The 21293-nt window shown below is 38.4% G+C and overlaps 1 protein-coding gene and 1 long non-coding RNA gene across 2 annotated transcripts in view; both read left to right on the top strand.

Annotated features, from left to right (window-relative positions):
* The window catches only part of LOC122079574 (flavonoid 3',5'-methyltransferase-like), a 70572-nt gene that overhangs the window by 23775 nt on the left and 25504 nt on the right, over window positions 1–21293 (top strand). The gene's annotated exons all lie outside the window — the stretch shown is intronic.
* Window positions 7483–8212, top strand: LOC122079575. Its single transcript, XR_006140466.1, has 2 exons — window positions 7483–7601; window positions 7895–8212. It is a non-coding gene; the product is annotated as an uncharacterized LOC122079575 (long non-coding RNA).

Here is a 21293-nt window from a genome sequence, read left to right as displayed (position 1 = left end):
TCTAGACTAATGAAGTGAAAGAAGAAAAATTGGGAGAGGGAGCTTGGTTTTTTCAGAGAGATGAGAGGTCATCTATTTATAGAGTTCAACTACCTAAAGAATGAGGAAAAAAAAATAGAAATCTAAAAATCAAAATCTAAAATAATAAGGATAATTTACAGCGCCACTCCTTGGAGAATGCCATTATTATAGGGACACCCCATCTCTTCACCAAATTAGACTCAGACCCCCTACCGTCAGTCTCTGTTAAGTGATGCTATGAAATGACATTTTAACCCTTATAAGTAAAACACCCTTATCTTATTATCCCAAAAATACCCCTCTCTTCATACGTATACCGTTTCATTATCTCTGTATCACTTTCTCTCCATGGCGATGCCCTTGAAATCGCAGGAGTCTTGAGCTATCCCTTCATTCTGATAATAGCTATCGAAGGCATAAGAAGGAAAGAGATCTGTGCAAAAAGTGCAACCAAATTAAGATCATATAAAGAGGGGAAAACAAAGACAGAGAGACGAAATTCTTACCAAAGCTTCTAAATCCTGAAAACCGAATAAGCAATCCATCCCAATTAAGAACTATGATCAATACATACAAGATCATATAAAGAGGGGAAAACCAAGACAAAGAGACAAGATTCATGCCAAGCTTCCAAATCCTGAAAACCGACAGGGAAAAGAGAAGGTCTTCTTCATCAAATCAAAAATGGAAGGAAAGAGATCTGTGCAAAAAGTGCAGCCAAAACCACATCCAAAAATGAAAGGATGAAGAAGCCTTAGCCGCGAGTCGCCACAAGTCCCTCCGCGGCGTCGTTCGTCGTCGCTGCCGCTGTTCTTCAGTTGACTTACCTGCATCCGCATGAACGAAATCTTTGTCTTCTCTCTCCTTATTCTCTATACCACCGATCTTCCCATTCCCCGTTTGATCTGAAGCTTTTATCACAGCAATGTCCTTAGAGATGATCGGAATTAGAGCCGAGGTGAAGGAATTTCTGTTGTTGCTATCGCCTCCGTCGCCACCGAGGAGCTTATTTGAATCAGAGATGGATAAGTCCATCCGTTTTTTATATGGAACGTCATCAAGAGTTGAGGATCCCTAGGAACGTTCTTCTTCCGTAGTCGCCGGAAGGGGGTTCGTAGCCACTAATCTGAAAAGCCTTGAGGAACGTTCTTCTGCTGTAGTCGTCGTCGCCTTTGCCGAAAGGGTTGTGATGAAATAAATTTGGAGATTGCAAATGATGAGGGTGATTTCGGTACTTCATTATTTTTAAGGGTAAAATGGTATTTATAAAAAAAAATGAACTGCTGATGTCAGCATTCTTAGTATACTTTATAACAAAGATTGACGGTAGGGGGTCTGAGTCTAATTTGGTGAAAGAGAAGGGGTGTTCCTATAATAATGACATTCTCCAGGGGGTGTCATTGTAAATTACCCTAATAAAAACTATCCAAAATTTGATAATTCATTCACTTTACAATATTTCTCTTAATCCCAAAATAGAAGATATGATAGAATTCTTCTAGAATAGTATATAATATAGAAGATTATGAATATGAAACTTCTAAAAATTCATCCCAGTATATAGTTAAAAATCAAAATAAAAGGTTGACTCAGCCTAAATCTTTCTTGTAGAAATCGTCCACCTTTTAAGAAATCCTTAAAATTTATTTTGCAGATTTTTCCGAAAAAGAATCTTCTAGACTCAGGCTGGCTAGAGTTTGACTCTTTAGGTCGAATTTGACACTTGTACTCTACTTGATCCACTTTTGACTCTAGAAACAAAAGACAATACCTAGAGTAGTTATGTTTTGAGAATTAAATGATGTAAATAATTGGACTAATTTATATATATAAAAAAATGTTCGACAACAACTATCTCTCTTTCTTTTGGAAATGGCAAATTTTTTGTTTAACCCAACTTTTTGTTTAAAGGCTAACAATGAAGTCATACTCTTAGGCTGTGTTCGGTAGCCAAGAAAAGAAAGGAAACAAAATGAAAATAAAAGAAAAAAATCTAGAAAAGAATATAAATTAAATTAAATGGTAAGAAAAAAAAAAGTATGTATGTTTGGTTATTAGAGGAAAGAAAAGAAAAAAATAATTTCTTATGTTTTCTTGTGTTTTTGGCAAGAATTTTTTTTTTTTTACCGCAAAAGAAAACTTCACCATTTTTTAGGTGAATTTTGAAATTAAAAAAAGAATCTTATATTCGCTCAGGACATGCGAAGCACAAAAAGAATTTCTTAAACCAAGAAAAAAGTACAAAAAATACAGCCTTGCTGAAGTATATAGCCTCTAACATACAAAGAAAACTCTGATTATAAACCCCACTTACATGTTAACATCTTATTTTCACAATATATCTTGATTTTTCTTTTACCAATATTTTTTTTTATCTAAAGATGATATTGATCCTCATCCTACATCAATTTTATTGATTTTAAATCTTCATTGGTATTGGATCGGTACCAATCTAAACGTGATTTAAAAAAAAAAAAAATCTGGATTTTAAATGAGAAAATTAAAAAAGAATAAATATATGAAATTGACAAAAATATAGGGAAACGTGAGACGTTCAATAAGTGGACTGATAAAAAAATAAAAAATAATTAATGAGCAACGAGGAGAAAGAGGCAGTAGTGGGAACTTTGGTTTTCGTACTCGGACTCAATGCAGCAAAAGGTCAAACGGGAGCCCTTTTTTGTTTTGTTTTTTTTTTTTTTGAGTGAGTTATATAAAAAGCAGTGTGGTTCTTTACTTAGCCCGGAGAGCAATGAGAACACATGCGAAAATATCAACAAAGGAGAAGAATTTCTGCTTTTAATTAGAAGTAGGGTTGTTTTTGGTCCATCATTATGTGTGGTCGTAGAAGCCGCACTGTCTTCTAAGTTGCTTTTCTTCTTCTAATTTTTATTTCCAAAACTGAAAACGCCACAGATGGTTAACTTTAAGTATTGGTTTGACATCTACGGATACGGTATGATTTTGATAACATTGGAATTGATTCCACTTTGATATAGGAAACTGACACGGATGAGAGAGAGAATGTGGTGGGACTGATACCACATTAAAACTCCTCCCCTTCTCCTTCGTTTAAACATGTTATCAGATCTGTATCATCCCAAATCAATATCAATACAAATCATAAAGTTGCGATCTTGGAAGAACTCAACCCCATAAATTGGTTTATAATGTGAGGCAACCCAAGACCATATCAATCCATATCAATTCCCATAAGAAACGATGTAAGATCAACCCAATAAACTGATATGGGATCGTAACACATAAGTTGATATGGAGTAGTAACATGCTATGATGATATAATGATATAGTGCTCATTACAAGGCTATGATCGTTATATGGAATAAAAGAAACGGGAGGTAAAAGGACATTGTATCAATATTGAATTGGTTGAATCGACCGATCCATATTGATATTGGGAAGAGGCTGCTACTGATTTCTGGCCAATCCCATATTGTTTTAGCGGTATGGATTAAGGGTAAAAATAAAAAAACGTCTACCACTACCAATACAAACCCAATTTAGCTTATCGGATCAGTTTGTAGAACCATGTCTTCAGCAGTTCTGAAAAAATAGATAATTTAATTAGGGCACAAGATTGCTGTCCGTTTGTGCTCTCCCACGTCCTGACACAAGGGTCGAGCTGGCATAGGTAGAGGCAGACGCTCCTCCTGACTAAGCGAGAAGTATGCAAGCGGATAAGATATTTTTTTTTTTTATTAAATTAACTAAAAAGAAGGTGAAAGTGTTTGTAAAAAAACAATTGGTAATGAATATACAGCATAATAGAAAAGTGTGTACGTGTCAGAATCAGAAGGAGTCAATGTTATGGAATATAAAATTGACTTTTAATTAGAGAAGTGAGATCTTTCTAGTGTCTCAAAATGATCTAAGGACTTCAACGGAAAAGCAAATCATAGCGGAAGATGAGAAAGATGAATATGATCCATTAATTGGAAAAAACAAAGGCTGCCATGTAAGGGTGAAATAGGCTGGTTGGGTTAGGTTTCTTAAGACCTCAACCCAACTCTAGGTCCTCAAAACTCAACCCAATCCTATTGGGCTCAGGGTTGGGCTGGGTTGACTCTAACTGGTTCTTTATTTATTTATTATTTTATTATTATTATTATTTTTTTCATACAAAGAGGATCACAAATGTTAAGCTTATATTTATCAAAGCGGAGGTGGGGGAGATGTTAAAACTATGGCCAACCCTTGTTCACCTTAATCCATAAATAGACAACAAGTAAGGTTGCCAATTTGGTTATAAGATAAACCCTTTAATCATTTGACATCACTACATCTCCCAGAAATTGGACAGGCCAAATTTTGGCCTAGTTCTTTATGATTGCTATTGTATTTAAAGTTCATAATAATACATGACATGAGACACAAAGACAGTCTATGTCAAAAAAGGGGGGAAATAGTTTAACTATTTGTCGTCTTATCTCAACAGGTAACAATATGTGGCTTGTGTAACACATGATGTGGGTTGAAGTCATATAGACAAATGATGCGGGTTGAAGTCATACAGATAGATTGTGTAATACCTGTAGGCCTAATTAAGGGATGTGGAACACTATTACTGCACAATAATACAGGGTTAAAATCAGGTGAAGTTGGGCCGGGCCAGGCTGGGCCTAGGTCTCAACCCAGGGTTGGATTGGGTTGGGATGGGCCAGGTTGACCCTCATAACTGGGTTAGATAGGGTTCTGGCTCAAGGCGGGTTCGGAAAAACTTACCCCCAATTGCCGTGAATAAAAATTGAGATGATCATGATGAAACACAGGCCGTCATGATCTTTGTTAAGAGAAATGTAAAGAAGCAACATATACGCGGAGGAAAGATAAAGACAAAGATAGACTGATTTACTTGATAGGTTTTTGGTGTTTTTTGATCTATTGGAGATGCTCCCTCTTCCGTTATTGTTCCATTTATAACTTCGAATTTCCACAACAGCAAGAGAGTAGTTATAACTACTCAAACCAATAAAAATTGCACACTTGTCACTCTCCTAATCTCCATCCTTGGGTTATTTCGTTTAGGGGTGTCAATCGGGTGGGCCGGGCCGGTCTTGGTCTGGCCTAACCGGGCCTGGAGGTGTGAAAACGGTTTGTAATCGGGCCGGTCGGTGGCAGGATTAATTGGGCTACCTTAAACGGTCCTTATATGTGACTTAAATGGGCTATGTACCTATATAATTCTAAATGGGCTCTAAACGTGTCTACCATAAAATCCTTTTTTAAAGGGATTAAACTATTGGCAACATTCACAATTCCAGAACCAAGAGAATTATGTCTTTAACAATTGAACAATTGATAACAATTGAATGTCCCATTTAGCAAGATCCAAGTGAAATTATATATATATATATATATATCCAAGGGAATCATGTTTCTAAAATGTAGTCTAAGGTGCAAGAAATACATTCTTTTTAATAATTGAATGTCCCATTTAGAAGGTGGATATTTTAGTTCTATATATTCTTTACTCATATTTTGTAGTATTAGTGGTAAAATAGGTATTTAGGCATTTTTTTAAGGGGGTCGGGCCGGTCAGGCTAAATGAATCGGTTCTAGCGGGCTTCTTAAGTGAGTCGGGTCCGTCGGGCGTCTGACGGGCTAGTGGCCTGCACCGTGAACACCAGTTTACTAAACGGACAGAGCTGAAGCCCAACACATTTATTAAATGGGCCGGTTTGATCGGGCCTACCAGTGCAGGCTCAAGATTGACACCCCTAATTTCATCTATTGGTCAACCTGACCGTATTCGCTCAACATGATTTGATCAACATGATCAGTAAGCCTGATTGATTAGTTTAACAGATCAACTCTTTACCACAAGGTCTTCATTTATCAATCAGCTAGATTGATCAGTCTATCCGATCAAGTCCCTAACACAGGGCCTTCCTTTATTGGTCAACATCATCTTGATTGATTAGTCTATCCAATCAACTCCTTAACACAGGGTCTTCCTTTATCAGTTAGCCTGATTGATCAAGTTGACCGTTCAACTACTTAAAGCAAGGTCCTCATTTATTGTCCAGTAGACCGATGTCGGGTCAGTGAATCCCATAATATATATTTGGTTTTATTTTCGATCAGACTAACGAAAATAGGTTGCAAACAGAGAGGAGTTAGGATTAATTAAAAAATAAAAAAAAGAGAGGGTTCCATAAAAGGCAGCATGTTCTCTACACCAGCACGATACCAATGTGAGCACACAGACAAAAGTATCAATAACAGCAGGGTTTTTGGTTTTTCATGAAGGTGGGGTCGTCATTTTGCCCCTCACTGTATCTGAGTGTCTCTCATTGTATCTGAGTGTAGAGGCCACACTTTCTTTTAGACTTCCTTTTCCAGGTTAAAAAAATGGAAAAGGGATGAATGAGAGACACCCAGTTAACAAAGATAATGAGAATCCACGCGTCGGCTTTTGAAACATATGGGAACCGGAGTTCATGTGCAAGAACCAGATCCTTTGGTTGCATTCCTAATTCTTGATTCTATTGATTCTTGTTATTCAAGATCAATATGGGAGTGAAAATCTATTTGGCATGGTCGTTTTAATTCCTTGCTCCCATGGATTGAACCGATTCAAAACCTCACCAAGAATTAGGAATCGAGGAGCATTTAAGCCCTGTTTGGTTGTACTTCCATTTCAAAGGAGTATTCTTGACATAAATGTTTTTTCCTTTTTTTTTATTTATTTACTTATATACATATATATATATATATATATTTTTTTTTTTGAGAATGTTTTTTGGTTGAAAATTAACGTTTGGTAAAAATATTCCATAAGAGGTCCAAGAACCAGAAAAAGAACATAAACAACTTTTGAAAGGCATTTTAGTGTACAGTTTTGGAGTGGATCAGCCGTTTCCATAACGTACGAAACAGTATTGGATCATTCCTGCCAAAAAAAATTAATATCCTTAATTTTCCTAAAAATGAATTTTATAATTTTTATCCTTGATCCATACCATTCAATCGATGATACTAAGATCAGAGACATACCAAATCGATTTAAATCTCCAATACGGATACCAATTCTTAGAACTATAATTACGCCCCTGGTTTTGATTTATCATAATTTTTGTTAGTCGTTTCTATTTCTCATAGTGGTATCTTTCTTCTTCTTCTTCAATCACTGATACTAACATCAGAGACATACCAAATCGATTTAAATCTCCAATACCGATGCCAATTCTTAGAACTATAATTACGCCTCTGGTTTTGATTTATCATAATTTTTGGTAGTCGTTTCCCCATAGATTATGCATTGTACTCTGTTTTTCTTTTAATTAATTTTCTATTAGCTCAAAAAGAATTCCAAACTAATGCCTTCAAACAGCTCAGCAAATACCATTCCTCAACTGTTTCCAGCTCAGCAAATACCATTCCTCAACTGTTTCCAATTTGGATTCACTGTAACTCTATAAATTAACACAATGATCATTTTGAAGATTAAGAAGAAGAAACAAAGAAGCAGGTTAAAAAGAGAGTTGTTTAGGAAGAGATGGCCAAGTTCTTCACTCCCAATTTTCTTATCCTCTTCTTAGCTCTGCTTTTCATCTCAGGTGATCTACGGATTTAGATCTTTTTCAATTCTTAATCATGTAATTCTTGTGTAATTCTCTCTATGCATGTGATACCTGTACAATTTCAAAATCCAAATGTTGTAAAAGTTTGGGGTTAAAATGATTTTGAATTTCAAAAAACTTCTACAATCATTGAATTTTAAAAATGAAAAAGTGTTGCTTGCTCAGAGAGAATACATGTTTTCCTCATTATTATTATTATTATATCTAATTTCTTCTTCGTTAACTTGAACTCCTTTCTTTACTATATTCTTATTTTGAAAATGCTACAGTACAGGTGAAGGTGAATGCTCGTATTTGTGACCAGGTTTTGGGCGATTGTGACAGTACGTGTGCTGCGAGATGTAAGGCAGCCCATGGACCTAACGCCACGATTCAATGTTTGAGACCATACATCTGTGTATGTGAGTTCCCTTGTCAATCGTCTCTAGAAAAAATGGCATTCCTAACGCACAAGACTCCCACCACTGTAGGGTCTGGAGAGGATCATAATATACACATCCTTACCCCCAATTCACTAAGAGGCTGAACATGCATGTAAATCCAATATTTGAATATGATATTAATAAAGAGATCTTTTTATAGGCTCATTTGTTGTGTTAAATAATTTATAGGGACAAGAACTCTACCTGTCTGACATAGGACTGGGTCTGGGCACTCCTCATGCAAGACGCAAGATGAGCAGAGTTCTTTTCTCTATAATTTGTAATTTTTTTTGGTCCTGTTGACATGATATATTTTTCTTTCATGAAGGTTAAAATTTATCATTTCACGTAAGTACATAAAAAACTTGTGAAGCAATGACAACGTACTCTTAAAACATTCAGAATTGGGTAAGTTCGTTCTGAATCGATTCTGATTTAAATCGTCATAGAATTGACTGAACTCGCTCCAACTCAGTCTAATGTTCATTCAGATAGTATGTGTAGAATTCGGTTTAATTAAAATCGGCGTCAGATTTAATTTTTTTCATTTTCTTTGCTAAAGTTCAACAAAATATATTAGTGAAATAATAATAATAATAATAATAATAATAATAATAATGTACAGGATTAAAGTCCAGACATACCAAGAATAATATAACTTATTCCAATTTGATTTTTAATATCATGTTGATTGTTGATGTCGTTGTTGTTATTGTGGAAAATGAAGGTTATCAAGCAGCATGCACCTGCAACCAGTCACAAGAATAAGGGCAAAATGACTCCCTTAACCCAGTGAAATGAAAATTTGCACCATCGTATGTGTTGGTTTCACATCGACCAGAACTATGTAAAAACATCTGCAATCAGTTCATGGAGATTTTGGACAGAGAAAGTGCAAGAAAATAGGAAATATTATTGGAATATCATAGCACCACAGCCTGCAACCACAATAGGAATGGCTTTGGAAGTTGCGGGAGTTGTAGGTCTCACCCTCGGCTACCTCATTTACAGCTTTGTCTCAATAGATATGGGATGGCGAAATAGATTCATCTGTTCATCACAGCAAAACTTGGTTGCCGTCGGGGAAATGAAATCTCAAGGATATATTGGAAATTTTTACTCTAGGAAAGTATTATTCATCCTACATGTGAACAAAACTTGGGTGCCGTGGGGGAAATGAAATCTCGAGGATAAATTGGAAATTTTTACTCTAGGAAAGTATTATTCATCCTACATGTGCCTTGGGATTCCATTTCTCTAGTACCTACCGAACATTGCAGCCAATTTTCTAATTAATCTTAGGAGTATATTTTTTACATAGGACCTAACATTTATATATATATATATATATATATATATAGAAGTCTGTCAAGTTGCGAGCAAAGGAAAGGGACTAAAAATGAGAACTTGTTTAATTAATTCATTGCCGACAGTGATAAATTTCTTGGATTTTTCTTTGCTTTTGTAGCTGTTTCTCCTTTTATTCTTTCTTAATATGATTACCTTGGTGGTTCTCAGCCAAAAAAAAAAAAAAAAGTTCTACATATGCCAAAAAAAAAAAAAAAAAAATTAACCTACTTCCCACTAGTGATTAAATTTGCTTTCCAACGAAAACCTTTGTGACAGAAAAGGAAATTTGAGATTCCATTCTAAATCTAAGGGCAGAGGAAGTGCATGCAGTTGGCTTACGGATGCTAATGGCATGCATCGATGGTGAGTAAGGGGGTCAAAACCTGTCCCAAACCAATAAAATTGATCGAAGCTGACCGATGAAACTTGAATCGAACCAAATCGACCTTTATTAGATTGGTTTTGGACTAAGGTCTGTTGGGATCAGCTAAAAATTGGTTCAAACTGAACCTACCAATAACCCAACTGAATGAAACTGATAAAAAAATAAATGATTATGAGATTATAAATTGGTGAATAGTTTATCCATTTTTTACAATATTAGTGAGAAAAATTTTTATTGTAAGGGGAATTGTTACAAATCATTGAATATTTAGTTATGAATAGAGAAATTGATTTGTAAATTGTAATAATGCTTCCATTGATTCCCTTGTTCACTATACAAAACTAGTTGGATAGTTAATTGAATGATTGGATAATAGGGTTCATTTTGTGATTTCAATATTAGTTATCTTCTTAGTAATTTGTTATCCATTGGTTTCAATATTAATTGTCCTTCCCTTACAATGATAAACCATGATTTAATAAAAAAATTAAAGCGTTTTTTTCATGAAACCTGAATGGTTCTCATTCAACCTTGGTATGACACGGTCCATGAGGTTGTGGGGTCAATATGGGCCCGCCGGACTCGTCAGGCCAAAGGCTTCGATACCCGTCGTTAGCAAAAAAAAAAAATTATAAATGTAAGATTTCATTATGATTCAAGCCCAATAATAAACTGATCTAAATCGGTATTATCCCGATATTGAAAAATCGAAATAAACTGAAACCAAACCAGACAGAAACCGAAACCAACCAAAAACCAAAGTTTCTTAACGGATTGGTTTTGGTCTCCCTCATTCCTAAACCGAAACCAATTTAACCCAACCAAAACCGAACTAAACCGGCCAATTGACACTGTGGGATGGGAGGGGCAGGGAAATCTTTTTCAAGAAGTGAGTGAATTTATTTCCGAAAAAAGTGGGGAGGGGGAGAAAGTTAGAATTTTGAGGTAAAACTAATAAAAGAAATATATGCCATTATTTTTTTTTTTTTTTTTTTGGATGTGGGGATGGGGTTGGTAGATGTGGGATTTAGTTTGGTAATAGATATCATTTAGATTTTATTGGGAACATAAAATAAAAAAAAATGAAATTCAACCAATCTGAGATAAGAATTTGAAACCTCAGATTTAAAAAACAAAAAATTAAAAAATAAAAAAAATCCAAAAATGTGATCCAACTATATATGTAGAGATGAGATAGATTTTTTTTTTCCTGTGGGGTTTAGTGTTCTTGCTTGAGCATAAGGTTTAGGTTCAATTTTGAGGAACATAAGGAAAGATAAGATTTCAATTGAACTTTTCTCTACCCTGTAAGCAGAAAAGTTTCCAAAATAAAAGCTTCATAAAACAACCCTAAAATCATCTTTTCCCTAATATGAAACCAGGACACTTTCTTAAATATCAATTTCCTAAATTAATAGCCTCATAAAACAACACAAAATTTATCTTTCCCCTCATATGACATCAGGACTCTTTCCTAAATAACCAATTTTCCAAAATAATAGCCTCATAAAACAACACTAAATTTATCTTTCCCCTAATATGACCAGGACTCTTTCCTAAATAATCAATTTTCCAAAATAATAGCCTCATAAAACAACACTAAAATTATTTGTCCCTTAATATGACACCAGGACTCCCCTAATATGACACCAGGACTCTCTCCTAAATGATCAATTTCCAAAATAATAGCCTCATAAAATAACACTAAAATTATCAGTCCCCTCATATGACACCAGGACTCTTTCTAAATAATCAATTTTCAAAATAAAAGCCTCATAAAATAACTCTAAAAAAGTATCTTTGCTCTAATATGATAGCAGAACTCTTTCCTAAATAAATAATCTCTCTCTCTCTCTCTCTCTCTCTCTCTCTCTCTCATTGACACTGCTAGATTTACTAGTAAGAGCCCATTGACGCCCCTAGATTTACTAGTGATGAGAATAAGGTAATTCAGTGTTTCTTTCATAAGTGGAAAATAATGGAAGATATTTCATAAAAAATAAAAAGCAAATAAGGGAAGATAAAACCATGAAGGATATATTTTATCTACTAATTAAAGGATAATATTTTCCCAAACAAGGAACAATATCCTTTCCAGGGCAGCTGGGCACCCAGCACATATCTAATGTTTAGGAGCTCCTTGGATTGTGTGTCTGTGTGTTTGGATGTATGCTCGGGTGCCCTCAGCCATTAGATGTGCGCTGGAGAGGTCCAGGTACCCCAAACAATGGGTTTCACCAAAACAAAAGAAGAAAGACATCCTAAAAATTTCCACCCAGAGGATAGCAAGGATCTTTCCAAAATTGTTGGTATTATTAATGCTGGCCAGAAATTGCAATCATTGATGTGCCTATAAATAGACAATAATATCATACCAAGAAGAAGAGAAAGAAGAAGATCATCAAAAGAAAGGGAAAAACCAATTAGAGGAAGTAGTGGGATTAGTAAAAAGATGGCCAAGACTTTACATATCTTTCTCTTCATTGTTCTCCTCATCTTAGGTTTACAACCATCTCTAACCTCGTAACTATGCCTTAGATTCATTTAGGACAAAGTTTTTTTTTTTTTTTTTTGGTTAAAAGGTGCTATTATTAAAATAAAAGGGGAAAATACATCGACAGAAAAAGAATGGAAACACGGCCGAGACTGCTAGAGAAACTTGCTCTCTCCACGTTCGGCATGGCCATCAGCAAAGAAAGCAAGATGCACCCTAGCAGAATCTGAATCTATGCCTGTCCATTGCATCATTTTCAATCTCCATCATAATATGACTTGGGAATGTCACAGAGGTTTCTGTGATTCCTGATTTTGAAGCCTTCCTTGCCAAATAATCTGCAACCACATTTGTCTCACGAAAACAATGAGAAATTTTCCACGAGATAGAGTTCAAATAGGGGAGAATAGCTCTCCATCGTTGGAGCACAAACCATGGGACTTGGTTCTTCTGCACAGCAGACACCACACCAGCAGAATCTGACTCAACCCACACTTCTCTCGCACCATATCTCTTTGCCATGATCAGACCTTCCAAAACCGCTTCAAACTCAGCCTTGAAGATTTTTTTAATGCCTAAATAAATACTAAATGAGTTGCAAATCTGACCCTCTTTGTTACGAGCAATGCCACCAGCACCTGCCCTTCCTGGGTTCCTCAGAGAACTCCCGTCTACGTTGATTTAAAACCAATTTGGATGGGGTTTGCACCAATGAACTTCTAGAGGTGGAATAAACTTAGGGGCCTCTATATGTAACCCCAATTTCCTGCAGCATGATATATCGTTGATGCTCTTCACTTCACCCTTCGAACTACCCAAACAAAGACCAAGCTCATGGCAAATAAATTCAAAAATATGCGCATCAGATAGAGCCTTGCCCTCATGGCTTCGTCTATTTCTCTTCCACCAAATATTAGTGGCAATGATGGAGAAGCTCAGTAGCCATGGGTTTTTTAAGTTTAAGATTCTTGCCTTGGACTTCCACCATTTTATCAAACCTTCTATAGATTGATGCATCGGCCAAGAAATCCCAAAACAAGCACAGAACCTTTCCCATATGCAAGTTGAGTATGGACAGTGAATAAAGACATGGTCAATGCCATCTTCATCTTGGTTGCAAAGGAAGCATCTCGATGCCATCATGATGCCTTTAGCCTTGATCAGCTCGTCCGTTGGGAGTTTCCTATGAGCAAGCCGCCATCCTAGGGTAGAATACCGTGGGGGAAGTCCTTTCCTCCAAATCAAAGAGAACCAAAGAACTTTTGGGGATTTTTCTCTAAATTCATCCCATGCAGAAGCCGTAGAAAAATTCCCCATAGGAGATAATTCCCAGGCGCAGAAGTCCTCCATCTGAGCAGGGCAAATAGCTATCTCCTTGATAGATTTAAAAATATTATTTAGAAGTTCAGACTGTACTATAGGGAAGTTCCACTGACCATCCTGGATAAACTCACACACTTTGGCATTAGTGTTAGGGGGGGAAAGGTCCATAGTCTGGATCTCCTCCATCAGAGATTTAGGTCCCCACCATTTATCCTTCCAGAAGTTTGTCAAATTGCCGTTGCCAATAACCCACCTCTCGTACTCTGACACAAAGTCCCATGACTTCCGAATCCCCAAGGCAATTGATGAAGGCCTGCTTCCCTTGGAAAAATTACCATCCTTCTTAACAAATCTTGCACGAAGGAAAGAGCTAGCGTTCGATTTCCCATGTTTAATTCTCCAAACCATTTTATATAGCATAGATTTATTTGAGTCTCTTAGCTTCCTGATCCCTAGGCCTCCTTCATCTTTGGGCTTGCACAGAGTATTCCACTTCACTGTAATTGCTCTCGTACTTTCCACCTCCCCTGTCCATATAAAGTTTCACATCCATCTCTCCATAGTAGCTAGAAGAGATGAGGGCCACTAGTATACCGCAAAATTGTGAGTAGGGATGCTAGAGATCACAGATCTGACTAGTTCTGTTCTTCCCGCCATTGAAAGAAGCTTACCCTTCCACCCTACAAGGCGCTTCTTCACACTGTCCATAACAGGCATGAGAGCGTTCTTTTTTAACCGACCCTTAAAGATTTCAACCCCTAAATATTTTGTAGGGAAGCTACAACTTCGAATTCCCAAAATATTAGAGATACTCTGCCTCCTTGCTGAATTAATCTTGCCGAGGAAAAGCTTACTTTTGTCAAGATTGATGCATTGACCTGAAAATTCTTGATATTTTGTCAAAAAAAGTTTTAGATTGTTGACATACCTCTGGGAAGCATTGGTGAATATAAAGATGTCATCCGCGAACAAGATGTGCCCTGGGGTTTCAGCGCCTCTTGGGCCCTGGATTGGCTTTATTTGGTTCAACTGGATTAGCCCCTTCAACCCCGAGATAGAACTTCTTCTGCGATTATAAACAGCATCGGCGAAATCGGATCACCTTGTCTCAGGCCTCGTTCCACATTAAAAAAACCTTGCGGTCCTCCATTAACTAGAATTAATATCTTAGTAGATATTAGAATTTGGTTGAGCCATCCGATCCATCTCTCAGAGAAACCGAATCTATGCATAACCTGAAAGATAAACTTCGAGGCAATTGTGTCATAGGCTTTTCTGATGTCGATTTTTATGCCGATACCCCCTCCTCTGGTGATGATAACATCAAGTTCGCAAGCTCTGAAGCAACAATAATATTATCATGGATAATCTTTCATTTTTGGAAAGTGCCTTGCTCATCATATATTAATCTGGGAAGAAGGGGCTCCAACCTCAATGCCATCACCTTTGTAATTATTTTGCAGAAGAAGTTTCCCATGCATAGGGGGCGGAAGTTACCTAGGTTATCAGCCCCATCTACCTTTGGGATCAGCACAAGGAAATTATTGTTCACACCCTGTGGCATGTAGCTTGAGCTGAAAAAATATCTAACCACATTGTTCACTTCTTTTTCCACAATGTGCCAGCATCTTCTGAAGAAAGCCCCAGGGAAGCCGTCAGGGCCTGGCGAGCTGTCCGGATCAAGCTCCCACACAACCCTTTTAATCTCTGCATCACCAGGAAGGGCATCCAAGTGGTAATGATCAGCTTGGTTCAGGATCAAGGGAATATTATCCAGTAATTCCTCATGCTGAACAGTCGGGGTAACTTTGTGAAAATTCTCATAGAAGTCAACTATGTAGTTCCCTATTTGGATGGGATCATCAACCATAGAGCCGTCCTGCTTCTTAAGTGATCTAATCGTGTTCTTATTCCTCCTCATTTTTGTAGAAAGGTGGAAGAATTTGGAGTTTCTATCGCCAAATTTCAGCCATCTAATCCTTGCTTTTTCAGCTCACATTTTTTCATGATTTTCCATGACCTTAATCAGGGTAGTCTTAGCCTCAGCCTCCAAGGCATACAACTGATCATCCATACCTTCTGTATCAATCTGCTCTTGAATCTGAGCTAGATCCCACTTTGCCTCTTCCAGCGCCCTATCCAGGTGAGGAAAAGCAGACCTTGCCCAGTCTCTGATCACACCCTTAAGCTTTTTAAGCTTATTGAAAAGGACATAGATAGGAGCTCCCGAAATCCATTCCGACCAAGAATCCGCCACCACTCTATCGAAGTCGTCATGATCCATCTAGGATCGGTGAAATCTAAATGGGCAATTCTGGGGCCTCTGACTAGATTCAGACATAAGAATTAATGGGGCATGATCAGAACCAATACGTTGAAGAACATATTGGGAATAGTTCTGAAAACTATCAAGCCATTCTTCGTTACAGAAACTTCTGTCCAGAACCGAACAAACATTTCCACTGCATCGATTATTTGTCCAAGTAAATTTTCTGCCAATCGAGGGAACCTGAGACATGGAGCAAGCATCTACCATGGCTCCAAAACTCTGCTGCAGAGCCTAGACTAATGTTCCCTGGGCCTCGCTTTTCATGAGAGTGGAGAGTGGCGTTGAAATCACCCATCATCGCCCACGGTGTAGGAACCAAAGGGGAATCAGCCGCCAAAAGTTTCCATAAGAGTCTTCTCTCTGCTCTGAAGCAGTTGGCATGCACAAATGTCACCTGAATTCGATGGGTCCTCCAAGTCATGGAGGCAGTTATGTGTTGCTCCGAATTAGAGACAACCACGGGCGCTCTCAGATTGCACTTCCATAGAATCCACAGGTTAGAGACTCTATCTGCTCTATGATTAAAGATAACATCACTATGAAATCCCAATTTATTAAAAAATAGATTCGGGAAATCACTCACAGAGATCATCGGCTCTGCAATACACAGAAGGTCTGGGTCCTTCTTATTTATAATGTCCCTCAAGGCGCGTTTACCGAACGCCTTTCGCATCCCTCTGATATTCCAAAACAGGATCTTCATAAAATCACATATGGAGCACAGTCTCACGGTCAGACCTTGACGCCTGCCCTGTCACTGTGATTGTCTTCCCTTTTCTACTTTCTCCCTCTGCCCTGAATATGCCATTATCCAGTTCCTTAATCTCTTGGTGTTGAATGATCATCTTGCCTCCTAAATATTGAGATGACGCCATGCTAAAGACCACATGAACCTCCTCGCCCCAGTTCTGAGTTCTCCCACTCTTGCCACTTCTAACTTGGGCTCTTCCTCCACGACCGGCGGTATATGACACTCTATTCTTGCATGGTTGTAATTTACGCTGCACCTTCTCACTCCCCGCATTTTCTGGCACACCTACCATGATCGGCATTGCTGCCTTATGCATATTTTCTTCCTCAGAAGCCTGAGATTCCTTCTCAGAGGAAGAGAATTTGGATTCAGCTGGGTCTGATACATATTCATATCCACCTTCATCGAGTGGATTATCCACCATAAACGGATCATTAGTATTACTAGTAGGGACGTGAGATATTGGAAGGAGTATCTCCAAATCACCTTGCTTCAATCTATCCAGATGACCTTCCAAAATAGGAGGGGAATCTCCCATTGGAGGATTTCCATTGTTTATGGTATTTTCCTTAGAAAAGAGAGGCGGAATATTTCCTTCCAAATTAGCCCTTCCAATGTCACTGGAAGCATTAGGATTTGCCGCCGGTGAGAGCTTCCCACCCTCTGTCCGGCCAACACCGCCTTGGTTCAGATTCACATCTGCATCTCCCTTTAATCCTTCATCGGACCTCTCCTTGCCTTTTTCTCCCTGCATTGGGTGATAGAATGACCCAGTTTTTTGCAAAATGAGCATCTTCCAATATCGTCTTCGTACAAGATTCTCTGCTTAAACCAGAATAGAGTGCTCGTTCTCGGTTGCTTTCTCTCCACCTAGATCTCCTCCACACGAGAGCCCCCTAGTTCCACTTCTATGAGGATACGTGCATAGCTGCCCATAGTGGCGTTCCTCGTCCTACGGTCTATCTCCACAGGGCGTCCAGAGGCCTTGGCCATTGATAGTAAAATTCGCTCATGCCAATATTCCATAGGCAGTTCAGGATAGCGAATCCACACTAATTTAGTTTGGGTATGATCATCGTGAATACTAAATTCTGGGCGCCATCGCTGAAAATGAATGACCTGTCCCTTCACCTTAACTGGGCCTCGTTTCCACATGGATGACATGTCCCCTTCGATTTCAAATCGGAGAAGAATAAAGCCTTTCCCCAAGGGAGCAAGATTTACTCTACCTTTCAGATTCCAGGCTTCCTTGGCAGCACTTCGCACATCATTCATCGAAATAAATCGAAAATTGACTCTCCCGATCAGCGCAAAGTTGAAACTTTGCAGCTTCTCCTCATATGCTTCCTGAGGGATAACTACCTTAGTGAGGGGCCCTGCATGAATCGGATCTGGCAGGTTCTCGATGTTCAGTAGAGATCTCTTCGTCACCGTAGCATAGGATTTCTCCCTCTGGTCAATCCCGCCATCCCTGAATACAGGTAAAGCCTCGATGGTAGCCTCCACCTGAGACTGCGTCTCATTCCCCTTCTCTATGTTCCTGTCAGAACCTGTTCCAGTCTCATGTTGTACGCTAGGGGCCTCCCCAGGATCCTAGAGGGTGTGATGCCTATGTACAGCCGACCAAAAATCAGTGATTTTTTTTTTGTTTACCTCTATCCGGCGGCCGGTCCCCATGGGATCCCAGAATTCCCTCCGCCTCAGAGCTACCCTCTCCTCTGTTGTTCTTGGTATCCATCTTCCTCCAAACAATCAACAAAGTTTTTTTTTTCACGGCAAAGAAAGGGTCCTGGTGTGACCTCCCCTCTCTCCCCATATATTGTCCCTATTGTATGATGTTAATAGACCATGATGAACTGATGTCTATTCACCATGGACTTAGGAAAACTCCGTCCATTAATTCATTTATGTTATTTTGATATATACATGGGGCTCATGAAAAGGTGTTTTTTCTTGTGAAATGAAAGCAGTGGAAGTGACGATGGTGGCTAAGAAGGTGAATGGTAAGGAACCATGTATGCAAATATGGCGTGGCTGTGGTAGAGACTGTGCCATAAAATGTCAATCTGCAGCACGAGGACCTCATGCCAAGAGTTCTTGTCAAGTACCCCCGGGGGAACACGACTTGTTTTGTGTATGCAAATGGAAATGTTGATCTCTCTTTACAAATGGTCATTAATAAAAATAAATCTCTCTCTCTCTCTCTCTCTCTCTCTCTCTCTCTCTCTTGAAGTGATTAGAACCATAATAGATCCTCTTGATCCTCTAATTATGAGAGAAATCTCTTTAATCAGTATTGCATGATAGAGGTAGAGGAGGGTCCAAGGAGCACTCAAATTGAATCTCAGGTCTATCGAACTTAGGGTTTCCAAGATATTGTTTTTCTCCCTCAACCCTCAGTCATCGTTTAAGGAATCGGATCGGATCAATTGGAATCGGTGAGATAGAATTGTGTTGGCCCTGTCTGATCATGATTCTTGACCGATATCATATCACTGAATCAGTAAAAAGTATATTATTTTACTGTTTAACCCCTGAAATGATGCGGGCAACCGATCAAGATCAGTCAAGTATTAGTATCAGTCTCAGTGAATATCGATATAACATACGGCCAATATGATACCGATACTTGAAACCATGATATAGGGTTTGGGATATGTTCCTATTAAAATTCTCATTTATACATATGTAATGATCGAAGCGTAGTGGTAAGTGAGGGTGTAAATGGATAGTTGGAAATCTAAATTTGATTCACATCTAAATCTGTTTTTTTTTTTGCTAAAAGGTAATTTTATTGAAAGAGAAAAAAGCAAAACAAAGAGAAATACAAAAGGGCAGGCCGATCCCACTAAACCCACTTGCAACCTCCACCTTCGGCATTGCCATCAGCAGAGGGAGCAAGCAAAGGGCTTAGCCAAATTGAAAATGGTGCCTGTCCAACGCATCTGAAGCTAACTCAGCAACTACATGTCTCGGGAACTCCACCGAGAATTCTGAAGTACAAGATTTAGATGCTTTCCTAGCTAGAAAATCAGCGACTACATTAGCTTCACGAAAACAGTGAGTGATCTTCCATTGCACCAACTCCAAAAAGGGAATGGCAGATCTCCATTTCTGCTGGGCGAACCATGGAATCTCCCTTCTCTGAACTGTTGAGACCACGGACGCTGAGTCTGACTCAATCCAAACACCCCTAGCATGATGGTGTCTAGCTAGCAGAATACCCTCCAAAACTGCCTCAAATCCATTATCTTCAGCTTCATTTATGTGGTCTATGGAAGAGAGCTACTTGCTGGCTTATTTCATTGATGAGATAGATGTAGGTAGGACAAACGTTTATTTTGGAGTTGGTTTATTCCCATTTTTTTGGTAGAATAGAAAATTACTGATCATTATGTGAACTAGCAACGGCTTCAGACCAACATCGGTCATATAGCCAAAGAGTGGAAATAGGTTAATCTGTTACACACATAAGAGACAGAGCCTTCCGAGCCAGGGCATCTGCAATACCATTCAAAGCCTGTGGAATACAATGAAAAGAAATAGAGATGAAAGACGTTACAAGACTTTTCACATATGAAATAGCTGTAGCCGCCTCAAGGGGGGGGGGATTGTGCCTCACATCATTTAAATACTCATACACTTCCTTGCTATCTGTCTCCACCTGAAGATGAATATATCCTACTGCAATAGCTGAAGATAATGCTTGACGTATTGCTAAGATCTCACCTTGCAAGGGTGAAGTGAGAAGTTGAGGGATAGAAACAACATGCAATTGAGTTCCATTATTATCCCGAAATATGAATCCCAAACCACCGTGAGACTTTCCTTTAGGTAGATCAGCATCACAATTAACCTTCAAGTATCCAGTTGATGGAGGCATCCACCTACCTTCTTCACTTGCTTCCCTTTGACTTGGTGCTGGTTAAGTCCGCTAGGGTTTAGTTGTCGTCATCTGAAATTCAATAAAAGTCCTCTCTGCAACCATAATTAGCTCTTGAGGGTTCTAGTTCTTTATATTAAACATATCATTCCTAGCCCGCCATAAGTACCAACATTTGAAGGAGGCCCTAGATAAAGATTCATGAGCTATCTTCTTATCCTGGTGCAAAATACTATCCCAACCAGCTAACCATTTTGAAAATATTGGCACCTAATCAATGGGTGGGATGTAAGACAAAGAACTCCCAAACCATACGGCTTTAGCAAATGAACATTCAAGCAATATGTGATCAGCCATTTCCTTTACTGCTCCACATCATTGGCAAGAAGAATCAATATGGAGCTGCCATGACTGTAACCCATCACCTGAAGCAATACTCCCTGCACACACTGGCCACATGAAAGCTTTTACTTTTGGTAGTGAATTGGTAGCCCAAATACGTTTCCAAACGGTCTCAGGCACATGCTCCCATTTGTGACACCTTGATGTGGATGCTCTACATGCAGCTCCATCTTTATCTCTTACTTGCTTTAAATTAGATAATAGATGATAAACCGATTTCACACTAAAAACACCATCCTTTGAGGCCCCCCATAACATCTTATCAGCACTTGGGAATAGACTTAGGTTGATCTTTAAGATAGCATCTCTATCAGACTGAAGAAAAAACT

Source organism: Macadamia integrifolia, chromosome 5 (genome assembly GCF_013358625.1).
Source record: "Macadamia integrifolia cultivar HAES 741 chromosome 5, SCU_Mint_v3, whole genome shotgun sequence".
In the NCBI taxonomy this organism is placed as follows: Eukaryota; Viridiplantae; Streptophyta; class Magnoliopsida; order Proteales; family Proteaceae; genus Macadamia; species Macadamia integrifolia.
The sequence above is the reverse complement of the archived record's forward strand: the minus strand, read 5'-3'. Positions and strand labels throughout refer to the sequence as shown.